The 16,305-nt window shown below is 45.7% G+C and overlaps 1 protein-coding gene across 2 annotated transcripts in view; it reads right to left on the bottom strand.

Moving 5' to 3' along the window:
* The window catches only part of klhdc8a (kelch domain containing 8A), a 96,354-nt gene that overhangs the window by 30,414 nt on the left and 49,635 nt on the right, over positions 1 to 16,305 (bottom strand). The window lies entirely within an intron of this gene.

Below are 16,305 nucleotides of genomic sequence, written 5' to 3'. Positions count from 1 at the left end.
CACAGGCTCCGCCCTCTACTGGACACTACTTTGGGTACAGTGGGTGGAGCCCCGATGTATACGCGCACTGTCGTCCAACAACAACATTCCACCCTACTGCCCCTTACTGGCTATTCTGGTCAGCAGCTGCTGCCTTACATTCTCCTTTAACCCCCCCCCCCCCCGCCCATAGACGGATGGGGAGAGCCCCCTCGGCCCCGAATGGCCTTACCACACGCCTGCCTACCTGAAACCCTAGGGATAACAGGGAGAGCGCCAGAGCCCATGCCCCACACTCATACACTGACCCCGTGCAGGGTGTGTGTGGACTAAAGTGTGGAGGGCTACCCCCCTCCCGCCTGTCGGTAGGAGGAGAGTAGCCCTCCAGCCCTGTAAGGGCCCAGCGCGCCCCTCGCCCATTCCAGGACACTCAGAGGGCCCGAGAACAGCGAAGCGCATTACGTCCGGGGAGGGGGTCAGATGCCAACAGACCCACAACCCCAGGTTCATATTAGTGTTTTCTTTTGTGCCTCTACAGTAACCTGTTTACATGCTTTGATTTGCTGGAGAGAAACACCCTCTGGAGGGAACACAGGGATTTTAGCCTTTGCAGACCTTTTACATGCACATTTACATCGCTGACGTTAAGGTTTTTAAAGGTTCTCAAAGGAATCTGTGCATCAAATAGGGAGGAGGCGGGATGCGCCCTTGCGTCCCGGGCACAGAGATTTTCTCCCCCTGCCGAGACGCTACCTCCCACCGCCAGTCAGCTCCGGGCAGACGGCGCACCCGACCCGGCCGCTCTCTGCTGCTGAGGAGCATGCCGAGGTCGGGCAGCCCGCCCCCGTGGCTGCCGATACGCCGGTACCACGGGATGGGCCGTAGAGGTGGATGGTGCCGCGTCTCTCCCTCCGCTTCACTGTCGCACTGCGCTCCCTCACCTGCATGGAAACGCGCGGAGGAACGCGTAGCGGGGCCGGAGGAGGAGCCAGCGGTAGTATGCGGCTAAACTGGATCCTTTCCTCCTCCAGGCGGCTGAAGCGCTGAGTGACCGAGGAGATCGACCCAAAGAGCCCCTCCGTGGACACGGGGGCTCCGAGGAGATCTTCTCGGTCTTTCTTAGATAGGGCAGTGAGTCCCAACCACACGTGACGAGACGCCACTGTGGCCAAGGAAATCACCCGCCCTGCTGCAGTGGCCATGCAATGAATCAAATTATTCATCTGACCTATAGCGCGGTCCGGATAATCGCTCCCGTCCTGAGACAGAAGGGCGGGGACGACTGCCTGAGGGGTGATCAGGGAGACGTCCAACACGCCGATATTATCCGCTGCAGCCGCCATCTGCGTACCGAGCTTGAACATCTTGTCGAGATATTCCAGAGTGTCTCTGTCCCGGGGCAGCGGGGGCAGGGGTCGTTTACCCTCTGCCCAACCAGCCGCTCGCGGAAGCAGATGGGCCGCCAGGCTCTCATCAAGGGGGGGCACACCCGAACATTTAGGTCCGAGCGGACCTCCACCTTGATGATGCCTGCCATAGCGGCTACTGGGGCCTTCGTTTTAAATGGCTGCCATGTCGCCTCCACACACCGCCATATATCAGGCAGCTGGGGCGAAACGAAGGTCGGCTGCGCTGGATGCACCGGGCCGTAAAAGCCCTGTCTCAGGCGGCTTACAGGCCTCGGTGGCAGCGGCGGGGGGAGCGGTAGGCCTACGCTTTTCGACCGCCAGGGTCATCACTGCTTGAAAATCCATCCGCGCGGACCTGAGAGTCGGACCACGGACCCACGGAAGGGAGAACCGGAACGGCACCTCTTCGTCTCCTGAATCGCCCATCTCGACGACGTTGAGATCCGGGGCCGCCCACGATGCTCACGCGTGAGCCAAGAAAGCATCTGGCAGGCTGAACATGCCGGCGCCGGGCCCATACCGCTCACGGCGTGCTCAGGCCCCATACATAAGAAGCAGAAGGGTGTGGATCCGCCCCCGCGATCAGGTTCGGACATTTCGGGCAGGTCCTGTGGTCAAGAACTGACTCCATTACTCTCTTTTTTCTCTCTCGTCTTTTAAAGCTCCGTGGAATCACTTCCGCTGCTGAAGAGAAAAGGCCTGTGAGAGATATAACAGAGGGGATTATGGGATGCTGCAATGATCTGTTTGGTGTTTGGAGCCAAACACTTCAGAGACAGGTTCTGTATATATCTGAGAGCTATAATATATTGATGAAAACAGTGTAATAGGGGACTTTTAAGTGGTGCTGGAGATTCAGCATTTTCTGTTGAGTTAGAGTCGACACACAAGATGTAAACAGCTACAGAAAATATGTTTCAGAGGGCATTAGTCAGGAAACAACTCATCAGCAGGGGTGCAAAGTAAGTACACATATGTCCGTTTGTTTGTCTCAAATTTGTTTACATATTAAAGTAACCTATAGACTGTCAATTAACCTACAGACCGACATGTGGATAGCCAGCTAATGGCTAACCATGAGCATCCATGGTCCAAAGCTCGATGTATTGTTAGAATAACCTTGATATGCTGCTGAATATATTACTTCTGCTCGTCAGATTAGTTTTAGTAGACTTACTCTCATTAAAATAAATCATCCAGCCTTGGAGCTACATGTCCATCTCGTCTTTTTTCAGCAATAATTGCTCAGTGAAAATTCTAGATTGTCACACATAGAAATGTATAAAATGCTTTTTCAGTACAGTACAAACGTGCAATAATGGCCCAAAACCTTAATTTGCATGTGTTTTGGCACATTTGTCTTTTTATATTTGCATTGTTTCTGAATCTGCAGCCCTTTCCTCCTAATGGAAGTGGCAGCACATGTGCACAACGTGTAATATCGTGACAACAAATAATGCACCTTTCCCTTTAACGCTCCATCACTTTGCCCTTGTGTAACTTCTTTGTGAACAAACCACCCTCCTCCTCCTCCTCCTCCTCCTCCTCCTCCTCCTCCTCCTCCTCACTCAGATGTGGAGTCTAGAGGAAGCCGACTGACACCATGTCTTTCATGTCTCAACTTCCCTCTCTTGTCCTTTTGATGCGCCGCTGTTGTTTTTTCCCTTTGTCATCCCACAGGAGCTTTGTTTCCTGCATGTAACCCACTTCTCCTGCCTACGTAAGGTTTAGAGGAGGCACAGGGGAGGAAGTCAGTCGGTGACGTGACTACATCTCAGACTGCATCACCTCAAACGCCCCCTGGATCCCTGTCACCGCACAAAGTCAGACGTGTGTTTCAAGGAGGTCACAGGGACGAGATCTAAGAGTAAATGTAGCGGCTGTTAAATTAGCCAGCTGTGATTTAACACTCAGCAGTTCATCCTCTAAAGCTTCACATCTCTTTCCCTTCCAATATCCCCCCTTTTCTGTCTGTCTTTTTCCCGCCACGCTTTATCCACCTGTCACACCTTTGATCAACTCAGGAATAAAGGGACGGTGGGTTGAATATAAACGCAAGACTGCCCTTCAAAATAACCCCCCCCTCCCCCTCGTTTTAGTGTGCAACGGGTAGGTTGTCATAGCAACAGTAAGGCTTTTCCCAAGAGGCGCAGCTTTTATTTTTTCATTTCTCGTGTTCATGATTGCTTATCGCTTGGTTTGTTGTTAAAAACAGCTTATGAAAACGGCTGACAAACAAATAAAAGGGCTGGCTTTCCTATAGGCTGACCCTGGGTAACTAAGAAGGCTGCCCACCCCCCCCCCCCCCCCCCCTCCCCCCCAAACCCAGTGTGCATTAATTGCAATCTGTAACCGATTTGGTTCGCCACATTGTTTTTTTTAAATTAATTGCTCGAACAGCTTGAGATCAACAGTAAGCCCAGCAGCATCATCTGAAGTCATTGGCAACCAGCAGGCCTCCAAGTTGAAACTTTTAATTAGGTTGCATAGTTACTCTCCCCCGACTCCCTGTGTGCGGAGACCTTCTCCAAACCTGAAGCTCCTTTCATTAAACCAAGCATAATGAAGTGCGGGTTAATTTCATGTCATGTTTTAACACTCATTAGTGTCTTATCAAGCGTCCATCAAAGTTTAAGTGACATCAGTTATGATCGACGGGTTGTTGTGACGGAGGAACATCGGACTATGCAAACAGTGAGATTGCAAAAGCTAACCTGAAGCCAAGGCACAACTCCAGCCGCTGATAAGGTTACAACAAATTGGAATATTCAAGATGGCTGAACTGGATCCATGTGAGGTAATCCCTCGTTAGTCAGACCCGGAAGGATTCAGGCGTTACTCTTCCCAAGGAAAGACTCACAGTCGGAAACCAAATATTATACATGTTTTTTTATGAAGTTGTTTTCAGAATTAACACGAATACGATTCTAAATAAATGTACTTTAGGTCAAATGTATTTGAAGTTGTTGAACAGATAGAATTAGATGGTAAACCTGTTGGCAATTTCCATTTCAAATGCTTCCAATTGGCCTGAATGGATGCATTCCTGTACGTTCGTTAGCATTAAAGCTGCATGGTACGTGATTTGCTCTTTGCTTATGTGGAGTATAGTTTAAATAACATTACAAGACTGATTCTTATTATTACATTATATGCTTAGTGTGCTCATGAGATTGTTATGACTATAGAATAAATAGACACAATCACTAATCCCAGGTTCTGATGGGTTAGATACCAACGAGGGGAATAGTCAGAAGAAAGTAGCAGAAGCCAGATGCAGGCACTGTAGAAACAATGAGTTATTGAGGCGATGGCCTTGGCCGCCTGGGTTAGCTCCGCGCCCACGCATAGCTGGGAATCAGTATAACCAAGATTACACTTTTCTGTTGAAGCTTCATCAAAAACAAATTACGTATGATGGTGCCAGAGTAGGGAGGGACTTCCACAGGCCGGCCGAATGCTGATTGGAGGATCGTGTTGCCAAGAGACTATCTGAGTCTGAGCACCAACCAAAGAGAACCAAGTCCAAACCATGGTATCTCTTCAGCTAGTCTTGACCAATCATATTGTCGCACGAGGTTTGAGGCTCTTGACGGATTTGGTGGTTACAGATTACAAAGACGTGATGAGTCTTTGGCCAAGTAAAATATATATTTTGCTCTCTTTACAATAAATAGTTAAACTTAGACGTTGTTTGGAATTCTGAACCCGACACTTACAGCGTGATTTTGGCCACAGTAAAAAAATAGGGGTAAAACAGCGAGTTTTGTTTCTATGATTACGTCCACTGTTGGTGCCACATACAGCTTTCATCTGATTGGTTGCACGTCAAAAAGTAAATGGCAACGTCAGCACAGAGCTGTTTTACCGCTAGTCATGTGAATGCACCTTTGAGTGAATCAGTCTTGTGTCTTGAGACATTAGCGAGAGTTAAAGAGGAACGCCCTACATGTTTTACAAGTCAGCTTTAGTTTTTGCTATATAAGGAACACATAGGTGGTGGTTTTGAGCTAAGCAGCTATCTCTGTGTTTGAATTAATGCGTAAGCTCTGAAGAAAAAGCACTTCTTCGACTGGCAACTTGAAGATGGCTCTGAAAGAAGTAAATTGTACATAAGCCCATCATGCCACATATTTACATCGTGAAATACGAGTGGTAATGGTCACTATAGCACATTTTCCCCATTCATGGCGAGTGTAGGGGTGAAATTGGATATAACTCACTATGAATAATATATATACGCTTATAGTTATGCATAATTAAGTGCATGGTTGCTTCGACTCACAGGTGGGTAATATCACAGTTCACTAACAGGTCACCCAGGCCTGCCGTGCACTTCCTGTTTGTGTGTATCTGTTTTCCAATTTTTTTGATTATCCAAGATGGCGATGACCAGATTCCCCTATTTACAGTTTCACCAAAGGTCTTCAGAAACCTACGGGGGAATTAACAGAAAGCATTCCCATGTTTTACACAGGCTATGGTTTGAGTTCACACTTGGTTGCTCACAGTTCGAATCGATGTCAACACGGTGTAAGTCTGACGTTCCCTTGAAAGAAGAAACAAGAAAAACCTTCACAAAAACTTAAAATATTAATTATGTCTCAATAAAAGATAAGGTTAAATATGACTCAGTTGCATTTGAAACAACAACAACAACAACAGCAACAACAGTGATAACCAGAGTGCAGCTAGCTAGCCACGATTAGCATGAAACAGAAAGTGTATCAATGGTCACTGATGGTGTCTGTTTCATCGAGGGACTGAGAGACACATTTCCATCGTGATGGCAGCTTGTTGTTCTATGTTAGAGAACAAATATCACACTACCAGTTTGAGTACATACACACACATCTAGGTCGTTTCCACAGCAACCAATGCAGAAGGGTACAAGAAGCCAGAAAACACTAATCTGACGCATATCGAGCTACACGACAGTCCTATACATCAGATCTGTGATGCAGGATCTCGTCTGAAATAATCCCACAAGTGAGAGGAGGCTCTCCGATGAACACTCAGAAGCACAGAGGCGTGATCATTCTGCAATAAAAAAAAGAAACTGATGATGTTGGCAAGGGTCTGGAGACCACACATAACAGCGAGGCTATGTGGGGAGTGTGCAGTTTGAAAGACGAGGGTGTAAAGCAGACAGAAGGGGTCTAATGAAAGTTGTGCTGTTGAGTTGCATTGTGGGAAATAAAGGATGCTGCATTTTGGAAACTAAAAGTCAGGATATCTTTTTCCCCTCGGTGATTCCTTATTGGTCTTTGTTATCTGTCCCTTTAGGAAGATGAGGAAGCTGGGTCACCTTTTAAATTAACGAGGAAGTTTTGTCAAACAGTAAAAAAACTTCTCCTACAGCACAACAACAAATGCTCTTGGGGGATTTTGGAAAGGTCTGGAAGGTACGGAAGAGGACGAGGGCCACAAGTTATGCATTTTTTTTTTTTAGATCTGACAGAAACTCTTTTTTCTATTTTGTGAATAAAGTCAGATTTCTTAGAATAAAAGGTCATACCGAAGTCCATAGGAACCATAGGGACTTGGCTAGGGAACCTGAAGGGAACCAGTTGAAGTCCCCGAAAGACCAAGTGCTACAAGGTGTCCCTGAGCAAGGCACCGTTCCCTACACTGCTCCTAACACCAGGACGGGTCAAATGCAGAATGTAGATTTCCCCTCTGTGGGACTATTAAGGGTATATCAAATACCAGTGGCGAACCGTCAGGGCCTTCAAGTTATTCAGACCCTGGAACACTCAGGTAAAAAAAAAAAAAAAAAGATTTAATTATATAAATAAAATATATATAAAATGAATAAATGAGAATGGTATCTGTGTTGTTGATCTGTAATATTACGGTGTTACGTTGATTTGTTTGTCCTTCTCGGACCATGCGCTACGCATTTCAGTGGTTTTGTGTTAGAAAAGAAAGCAACCAATCAGATCTTGTTCTGGGTCTCTGGGTAGAATATCCTTCAACCAAGGTATTCTATATCCTTGATCGAATGCCCTGGCCGTTGCACTGAATGAGAGCGTACCTTTGGATTGACAGTTTGATCAACCAATCAGATATTGATTTGTAGCCAATGGGCGTATTCTTTCAGAGCGTGGCGGCGGAGGGTGTGTGTGTGTCTACAGAAGGTCCAGTTGTGATAGACACGGTTCGCCACCGTCAAATACAACAATTATTCTGACTTCTTTCTCATAATTCTGAGTTAAATCTAAGAATCCTGGGATTAAAGTCCTAATTCTGCAAAAACATCCAGAATTCCAATTTTTTTTAAATATTCTTTTTTTTAAAGTTGGAATTCTGACTTTAATTTCAGAAATCTTACTTTGATCTACACAAATTTAAAACAGTACGAAATCTGACTTTTCTCTCATAGAGCAAATATTGTACTTTTGGTCAGATCTAAAAAAAAAAAATCACATCGAATCAAACCGAAAACATTTAAAAAACGCACTTCTGTTTGCAGAAATAGGTGGTTTGAAGTATGTGAGTGAACTACTCCTGTGCTGATCTGCATTAACAAGTCTTTTTCAGCTTGCTTTTCTTACGGGATTATCTGCGTAAAGTCCTGGGAATTGGTAAAAGAACTCTATCCGTGGATATACATTTTTAATTTGGGTTTTAAATGAGGAAGAAGACCATAATCCTGGCTTCATGTTCGCACATTAAAGCTTGCAAAGCAATCCTTACTCTTCTGCATGTTTTGAATTTCCAAATGCGTCCTCTTTCCCTCAGCCTCCTTCCCTCTTCCTCTCCTCTCCCTCTTACAGCTGTGATTTGGGCAAAGGCTTCAATAAAATCCAGTTTATTTTTAGTGCAGTGACCTATTTTCATTATTCAGAGGTCAGCTAAAACACCTGGTCTGCTTCGTTCTGGTAGCAGCTGACCCTCTCTCCCTCTGTAGACGCTTCACCGGGGGATCATTTATTGACTTGTATTTAATTAGTCTGCAGTATTTAAAAAGAGCATCTGTGCTGCAGTCTGTAGCTGACCTCAGGACACCGCCAGAGTTGCCAACATGAATTAGTCCATGTGTGTGTGTGTGTGTGTGTGTGTGTGTGTGTGTGTGTGTGTGTGTGTGTGTGTGTGTGTGTGTGTGTGTGTGTGCGTGTGCGTGTGCGTGTGCGTGTGCGTGTGTGTGTGTGTGTGTGTGTGTGTGTGTGTGTGTGTGTGTGTGTGTGTGTGCACTGAATCTGGATGTGTGTCTTTGTGGAAGTGTATGAAAATGCAGAAGAAGGTACCTGAGCCTAATCACACAAATAAGGATTCCACATTGGCCTGGTTTTAACAATGCTAGATAAATCCCCCGGGGCTCAGACGGCACTTCTGATACTATCACTTCAGTTCTGGTTCATGCAACCTTATCTGCTCTGAAGTTCAGCTCCTGTGTGCTAACAACCTGCTGTTGAAACAGACCCATTTCCCTCAATGAGGAAGAAAAACAACTTGGCAAAGTAAGACAAGACAAAGAGAAGTGATGACACAGCATCGCTACAGGCTCCTGGGTAAATAATCCGGGGCATTTTGATTTGAATAAATATGTTTGTTTTTTTCTGTTCACTGAATCCACTGCGGTTCAGCCCATTGAAGTACTGCATAGTAAATGGACTGCGTAGAGTGGTGCAGGAATGAGTCCTAAAACCAGGTAATAAGTTAGCATCTTACCATTTCCTGTTCCCTTGTCTCTAAATCAATGGTTTCCGAATGTGTTTGTGGTTAGAAGCCTGAAATAAGATCTGTGGTTAACATAAGCTGAATAAATGTTCATGTTTTTGTTCTACGACATAACATATGCCAGTAAATACTCCACTCGGGAATATCCAAAATGTACATGCCATAAAAAAACAGTTGTTGTTGACAAGTGATTAAATATTCGACTCAACATAATCACGCCGAAGATTAGCCGCGTTTAGCTAAGCGGTATGTGCAACCATGCGACATGCCAGGTAGCTTTTTCATAGCCTAACGTTAGCTTTTTATTTCTTCTGATTGCATTTACACTTCAGAAATCAGTAAGTGGTGTTGATATGTGGAGATTAACCTGCTCAACAAAACGTGTTAAGTATCATTAATGTGTGATTACCACAGGGCCTATTTTCTGCAATGTACCGAAATCCAATGGCGAAATCCCCTGATGCTAACTTACGGGTCGGCCTACTAAATAACCCATCAATGCACCACTTCATTTATACTGTATAGAACTTTTCCAGTCTTTGTGACCCGTCAAAACACTTTTACACCACATGTCAACATTTACCCATTGAGAGGCTGCTATGCAAGGAGCCACCTGCTCAGGGAGACCAACTTCAATCCACACAAAGTTGGCCATCGGGAGCAATTTGGGGTCAAATACGCAAGGACACATCGAGATGTTGACTTCAGGGGCTGGGGGTCAAACATCCGACCTACCGATCTAAAGAGCTAGAGACAACAGTGTTCGCTTCTCTCCTCTCAAAGTCTTCTTTACACGATTGTGTATAAGAGATACATAGGTGCAAGAGCTTAGAGGAAAAGAGGAATTAGCAGTAAAGTTGTCAGTTGGTAGTACATGTACACTGTATGTTTCAGTTTGTATATAAATAAATATGTTGGCTCCCCAAGACTAACATTTGAGGCTGTGGGCGTGTTCATAATTGTCATGGGATGTAGCCTATGACTGGTCCATTCAAAGTAACATTAATAATAATAATAATAATAATAATGGCTTTAATTTATAAAGCACTTCATATTTGCATTCAAATCCCGAAGTGCTAACATCGTAAAAAGAATAAAAAGCAATAAATAAAAATAAATAAGTAAAAAGAATAAAATAAGATAAAAGGGTGATAATAAATAAATAAAAGGTCTAGGGAAAGGCTCTATTGAAGAGGTGGGTTTTGAGGCCTTTTTTAAAAACCTCCACGGTCTGTGATGCTCTCATGTGGTCGGGGAGAGCGTTCCACAGGCTGGGGGCAGCCGAGCAGAAGGCCCGGTCTCCCATGGTACGGAGCTTAGTCCTCGGGGGTTTGAGGAGGTTTGAGTTGCTGGAGCGGGTGGTCCGCACGGAGGTAAGGGGGGTGAGGAGTTCCTTGAGGTATGGAGGGGCTGTTCCATAGATACACTGGTGTGTGAGGACGGAGACCTTGAATTCGATCCTCAATTCCACGGGGAGCCAGTGTAGTGATTTCAGGATGGGGGTGATATGATCATATTTGCGCACCCTCATCAGGATCCTAGCAGCGCTGTTCTGGATGTACTGGAGCCTCTGGATGCTTTTCTTAGGGATCCCGATGAGGAGTGCATTGCAGTAGTCCAGCCTTGAGGAGACAAAGGCGTGGACTAGCTTTTCCGCGTCAAACAGAGTGAGTGAGGGGCGGAGTTTGGCGATGTTCCTGAGGTGATAGAAGGAGTTTTTGCACAGCTGTTTAATGTGGGCCTCAAAGGTCAGATGGGCATCCATTTCCACACCCAAGTTGGTGACTGTTGAGGAGAGGGTAATGTCCTGGCCGGAGAAGGAGATGGTCGTGATGGTGGATGACCGAACCTGATGTGGGGTGCCAACTATAATGGCTTTGGTCTTGGAGCTGTTGAGTTTCAGGAAGTTTAGCTTCATCCACGCCTGTATCTCCTCCAGGCAGGTAGTGAGTGTGGGTGAAGGCAGGGCTGCAGAGGAGGTAGGGTTGATCCTGAGGTAAGTTTGGGTGTCATTAGCGTAACAATGGAATGATACTCCATGTCGGCTGATGATAGAGCCAAGGGGGAGCATATAGAGTGTGAAAAGGGTGGGGCCGAGAACTGATCCTTGAGGGACACCACAGGTGACGTTGTGGGTACCCGACTCTGCCTCACCCAAGGAGACGTACTCTGTTCTCCCGGTGAGGTATGATGTGAACCAGTCAAGGGGAGAGTCAGAGAGTCCGATGGTGGAGTGCAGACGATGGAGGAGGATGCCGTGATCGACGGTGTCAAAAGCTGCAGTGAGATCAAGGAGGATGAGGAGAGAGGGAGAGCCAGCATCAGCCGTCATCAGCAGGTCGTTGGTGACTCTGACCAGGGCAGTTTCTGTGCTTTGGCCTGAGCGGAAACCAGACTGGAACTTCTCAAATAGGTTGTTGGAGTTTAGGTGGTCCTGGAGCTGAGCAGCAACTATTTTTTCCAGCACCTTTGACAGAAATGGAAGGTTGGAAATGGGTCTATAGTTGGCCAGGACTCCCAGGTCAAGGGAGGGTTTTTTAAGACTAGGTTTGATGACAGCGGTTTTTAGGGCAGAGGGGACATGGCCAGACTGGAGAGAGAGGTTTGCGATCTTAGTGATCATGGGGCTCAGGGTGCAGATGTGCGATTTCACCAGAGCTGACGGAAGGGGGTCCAGGACACAGGTGGAGGGCTTCATCCTCCTAACGATGCCCTCAACCTCTTGCTGAGAGATGACCGTGAAACAGCGAAGAGGCTGGGTTGTCCCAGGCTGTGGGTCAGCAGTTGGAACTGGAGGTGCAGAGGGGCTAGAGAGGATGGAGCGGATGGTGTCAACTTTATTTTTGAAGAAGGCGGCGAAGTTTCTACACTGCTTCTCAGTGGAGTCGGAGTGTAGAGGACTTTGGGGTTTGAGGAGGTGGTTTATTGTGGAGAAGAGTTGCTTGGAGTTTCCAGTACTATTGTTGATGATGATGGAGTAGTACTGGGATCGTGCATCTCTGAGGGACTGTGCGTAGGCCTTCTGGTGTTCACGATAGGCTAACAGGTGAACAGTGAGTCCTGAGGCCTTGAGCCGCCGCTCAAGGACACGCCCAGCTGTCTTCATTCTCCGCAGCTCGCCGGTGTACCATGGGGCTGAGCGCGAGAAGGTGACCATCCTGGTTTTGAGGGGGGCGTGTAGATCAAGGAGACTGTTAAGGGACTGGTTGTAGTATGCCACTGACTCATTTACTGATGAGAAGTTGGCGGAGGAAATATGCTGGAGGTCCAGGGTCATGATGTCCGGGTTGATGATCGTCAGGTTCCTGAAGCGGATTTGGCGTTTGGGCTTGCTGAGTGGAGACTGGAAAAACAGCTCCAAAGAGATGGTCTTGTGGTCAGACACCCCCAGGTCATACACTAGCAGATTGCTGATGGGGGCGGAGTTTGTGATGACCAGGTCCAGCGTATGGCCCTTGGCGTGTGTGGGGACATCAACATGCTGTGTGAGATTGAGACAGTCCAGGAGCAGCAGAAACTCCGTGGCAAAATGGCAGGAGGGGGAGTCGACGTGAATATTCAAATCTCCAAGTATGATAATATTGGCAGAGGATGTGCATAGCGTAGTGAGAAGGTCTTGTATCTCTGGAATGAAAGCAGAATTGGGTTTGGGTGGCCGGTAGATCAGAAGTATTGTCAGAGCGAAGGGGGGTTTACATTTAAATGCAAGGCATTCAAAAGAGGACAATACAGGCAGGGGCAGGAGTGACAGTTCCAATTCCTTTCGGTAGATAACAGCTAGGCCTCCACCACGACCAGTGTTGCGGGCTTTCTCCAAGTAGCTGTAGCCAGGAGGGCAGGCTTCATTGAGTGTGGAGTAAACCTCTGGCTGATGCCAGGTTTCCGTGAGGCACATGAAGTCCAATTTCTCATCAGTGATGTGGTCTTGAATGAAGGATGCTTTATTGCTGAGAGATTGTGTATTCAAAAGTTCTATTTTGGCTTTAGAAGATGTGGTGAATCTCTGTAGGGGCCGGAGTAGGCTGTAATCCACTCCACGTTTTCCAGACTCCTTCGTGTGTGGTGGTCTCGCGATGCTCTCCGTGTATTCATGCAGCGGTCTCGCGATGTTTCTGGCGCGATTTGACCCCGCTGTAGCCGGGCTCTGATGACGCGTCAGATGTGCGAAACGACGGCAGACAGAGTGGATGGATGGAATTTCTGCATCTCCGTGCTGGGAATATACAATTTGTCCTCTTCTTTGGCTTCGGTGGATATAGTGGTGCCGACGAAGAAGTCCAAGTTGTTTAATGACTGAGGTGCAGGTTGGAGCGTTGGAGTGGTTGAGACTCAGGAGTTGGGGAATTACTTACAAAACATTTTTATTTTTTTATTTTCACTATATCTGTAAAGCGTCTTTGAGCACCTGTAAAAGCGCTAACAAAATAAATCTATTATTATTATTATTACTATTATTAACATCACTTAAGAAATAATCCAGAACAACAAATTGCTTGGTTTTATTCTTGAATTTCAATAAATCAAAGTAATCCTCAATTTTTTTCTCAATCGTAGCTTCAATGTCTTCTGATGTGATCTGTTTCATAAAAAATGCTCGGGACATTTCACATGTAAAACATTTTGGCCAATGCTCAGAAAAGTATATGCTTATAACCATTCCAGTCTAAAAATACTGTGATATATCTTTTCTTGATATCGCCAAGCACCACTTTCAACTTCTTTGGAACTAAAAGAAGAAATATTGGCAGCGAGGGCTAACATGTAAGAAGTAAAGAACATTTCCGAACTTCCCTAAAAGACGTTTCATTGACAGGCGAAGTGTGGAGGATGAGCCGAAACACTGAAGCAGAGAGAAGCAGTAAAGTGGAGCCAGAGTAAAGGAGAACAAGATTTACAGGACAGGAGGGCTCATTTCCTCTGCTTTGCCTCAGACCAACACAGTATGACATTTACACTGCCTATTAGCTGTAGAAACCTCCAGATGGAGCAGCTTCCATTTCCCCGTGTGAACATACGGTCCAGTCTGTAACATCCTACACACTGAGCCTCTCTGGATGTCAGATCCTCGGCTCAGCTCTCCTCAGCCCAGTGAATCTCCTCCTTGTTTCCAGCTGCATAAATCACCCCCGCCGGGCAGCTCTGAGATCAGCTGAAGCTCCGGGTTACCTGGCTGCTCCGACAGATATAATGGCCCAGACAGGATTAGGAGGATGTGCTGGATTAACAGAGCGGAGCAGCAGCGAGCTAAAGTCGTTTTTGTTAAGATAGCCGAAATTGTCAGATCCAATACGAGTCATAGGTTTCTTCTTTTGCTCACAGGGCTCTCCCTTTAGTTCAGAATGAGAATCAGAAACAGATTTATTACCAGGTGGACACGTACGAGGAATTTGACTTGGTGTCGTGGTGCATACATAAAAGTCAAACAAAAATTAAAAACACAGATAGAGAACTATTTGAAGACCACTATAATAACATTAAAAAATATAAAAAATAATAATAATATAGCAGTATTTACATGGAATAAAATATGCGTAGTAATAAAAATATATATATTGTTAGTAACCGTAAACTCAGGCTGGCCTCATTTACATAAAAAACATTTTGAATAGGACGTTTCATGCCTTGAAGCTAAATCAACTGAAAAGTGAATATCCAGGTTTAGTTCATTGTCATCTGCATAGAAACAAGCAAGGGTTCATATCATGACATCCATGAACTACATATGGCTACAGACTGTATCTTAATGGGTTTCTAAATTGGTTGTCCCTTTCCTGTAGTGTCTGATATACTGTAGGTTGTTGTGCATGTAAATGGTCTACCCAGGCTAACATCCCAAAGTTCCCTCCAGAGGAAGTTTCTCTCCCACTCTCTTTACTGTTTACTGAGTTTTTATGATTTACTAAACTGACAATCTTTATGATTTGTTTTACTTTAAATGACTTTTTAATTGATTTTTAAGATTAATTTTTGACACTAATAACCCTAACCCTTAACTGAGGGTGTTTCTCAATGCCGAGGAAGGATGCTCCAGAGCCACTATTTCAAGCATACGAGTGCCGCCGAAGGACTGTTCCAATGTCCAGCATACTTGGAATTCTACTGAGCCCGGCGTACTTCGTAGCGAGAAATTTCGAGGCTGCACATGTGTAGACTCCGCGGTCTTAAAATCCCCACAATGCTTTGCACACGGACCAATTTCCCCAAATCTGTGGCGGAAAATATAAGGCGGGGCCTCTCATATGACGCACACCTGCAAACTTGCTCGCCTGTTCCACTCTTTGTTTTCCGAATGCCAGGAAGTACTCTTGCCTCGCTTCTGAAGGAAGTGACTCGGAAGACATGTGCTACCAAGCAAGCGTACTCGAGATTGAGAAACACCCTGTCACTTTCATAACTTTTTTTATGTTTTATGTGTTACGTGTATTTAATTCTATAATATGCTTCTTAGTTAGCATTAAGCTGTCTTTGGCTCTTTTCTGCTGTAACAAATGTAAATGTCCCCTCTGTGGGACGAATAGAGGTATTCTGATTCTGATTCCTTTCCCTCTCTGAAACAAGTACACAATAAAACAGGAAGTGCAATGTCAGAGAGCGCGTGACGAGACATAACATAATCCTTAAATCTAAACATGGACATGTAAACTAAACATGAAACATTTACTATTCACCTGAAAACTAACAAACTAAACATGATATGAGTAAACAAGAACTGAACAAAAAATGAACACACTTGGTGTGATGTGCTCATTTGAGTGTGTAATGTATGAGAACAATTCAACTTCTCACTTTCTTTGCCATTTCTTGGGGGGAAATATGACCATCAGTGCAAGCTTAAAGTCTCTCAACCAAGAAGAGAGAGTCCTCTGAGCTGAGCTGACCTCTGGATCAATATCTGGATACCTCTGCCACCAGAGAGCAAACACACCCAATGGCTGTTCTCTGTGCTAATCTTATCTCTACTGTGCACACACCGGGTGCTATCAGTAATAAATCCCCATCAGCAGAGAAGAGACTCTGTGGTGAGGAGGAACAATGCAGCATAATAATGTTTTCCACAGCCCGGAGCAGGGAAATTACCTGCTGCTGTCATTAGAGCTTCTTTTAGCCGGCCGCTCTCACTGCCAATGCCGTCATTTACATATTTTACATGAGATTGAGATGGCAAAAGGCTCCGGCCCAGCTGCTCCAGAGTCTGTAATGGTGCTGATGGAGTGAATTAGCCGGCTAAATCTGG

This window comes from Notothenia rossii (assembly GCF_949606895.1).
Source record: "Notothenia rossii genome assembly, chromosome: 5".
NCBI lineage: Eukaryota > Metazoa > Chordata > Actinopteri > Perciformes > Nototheniidae > Notothenia > Notothenia rossii.
The sequence above is the reverse complement of the archived record's forward strand: the minus strand, read 5'-3'. Positions and strand labels throughout refer to the sequence as shown.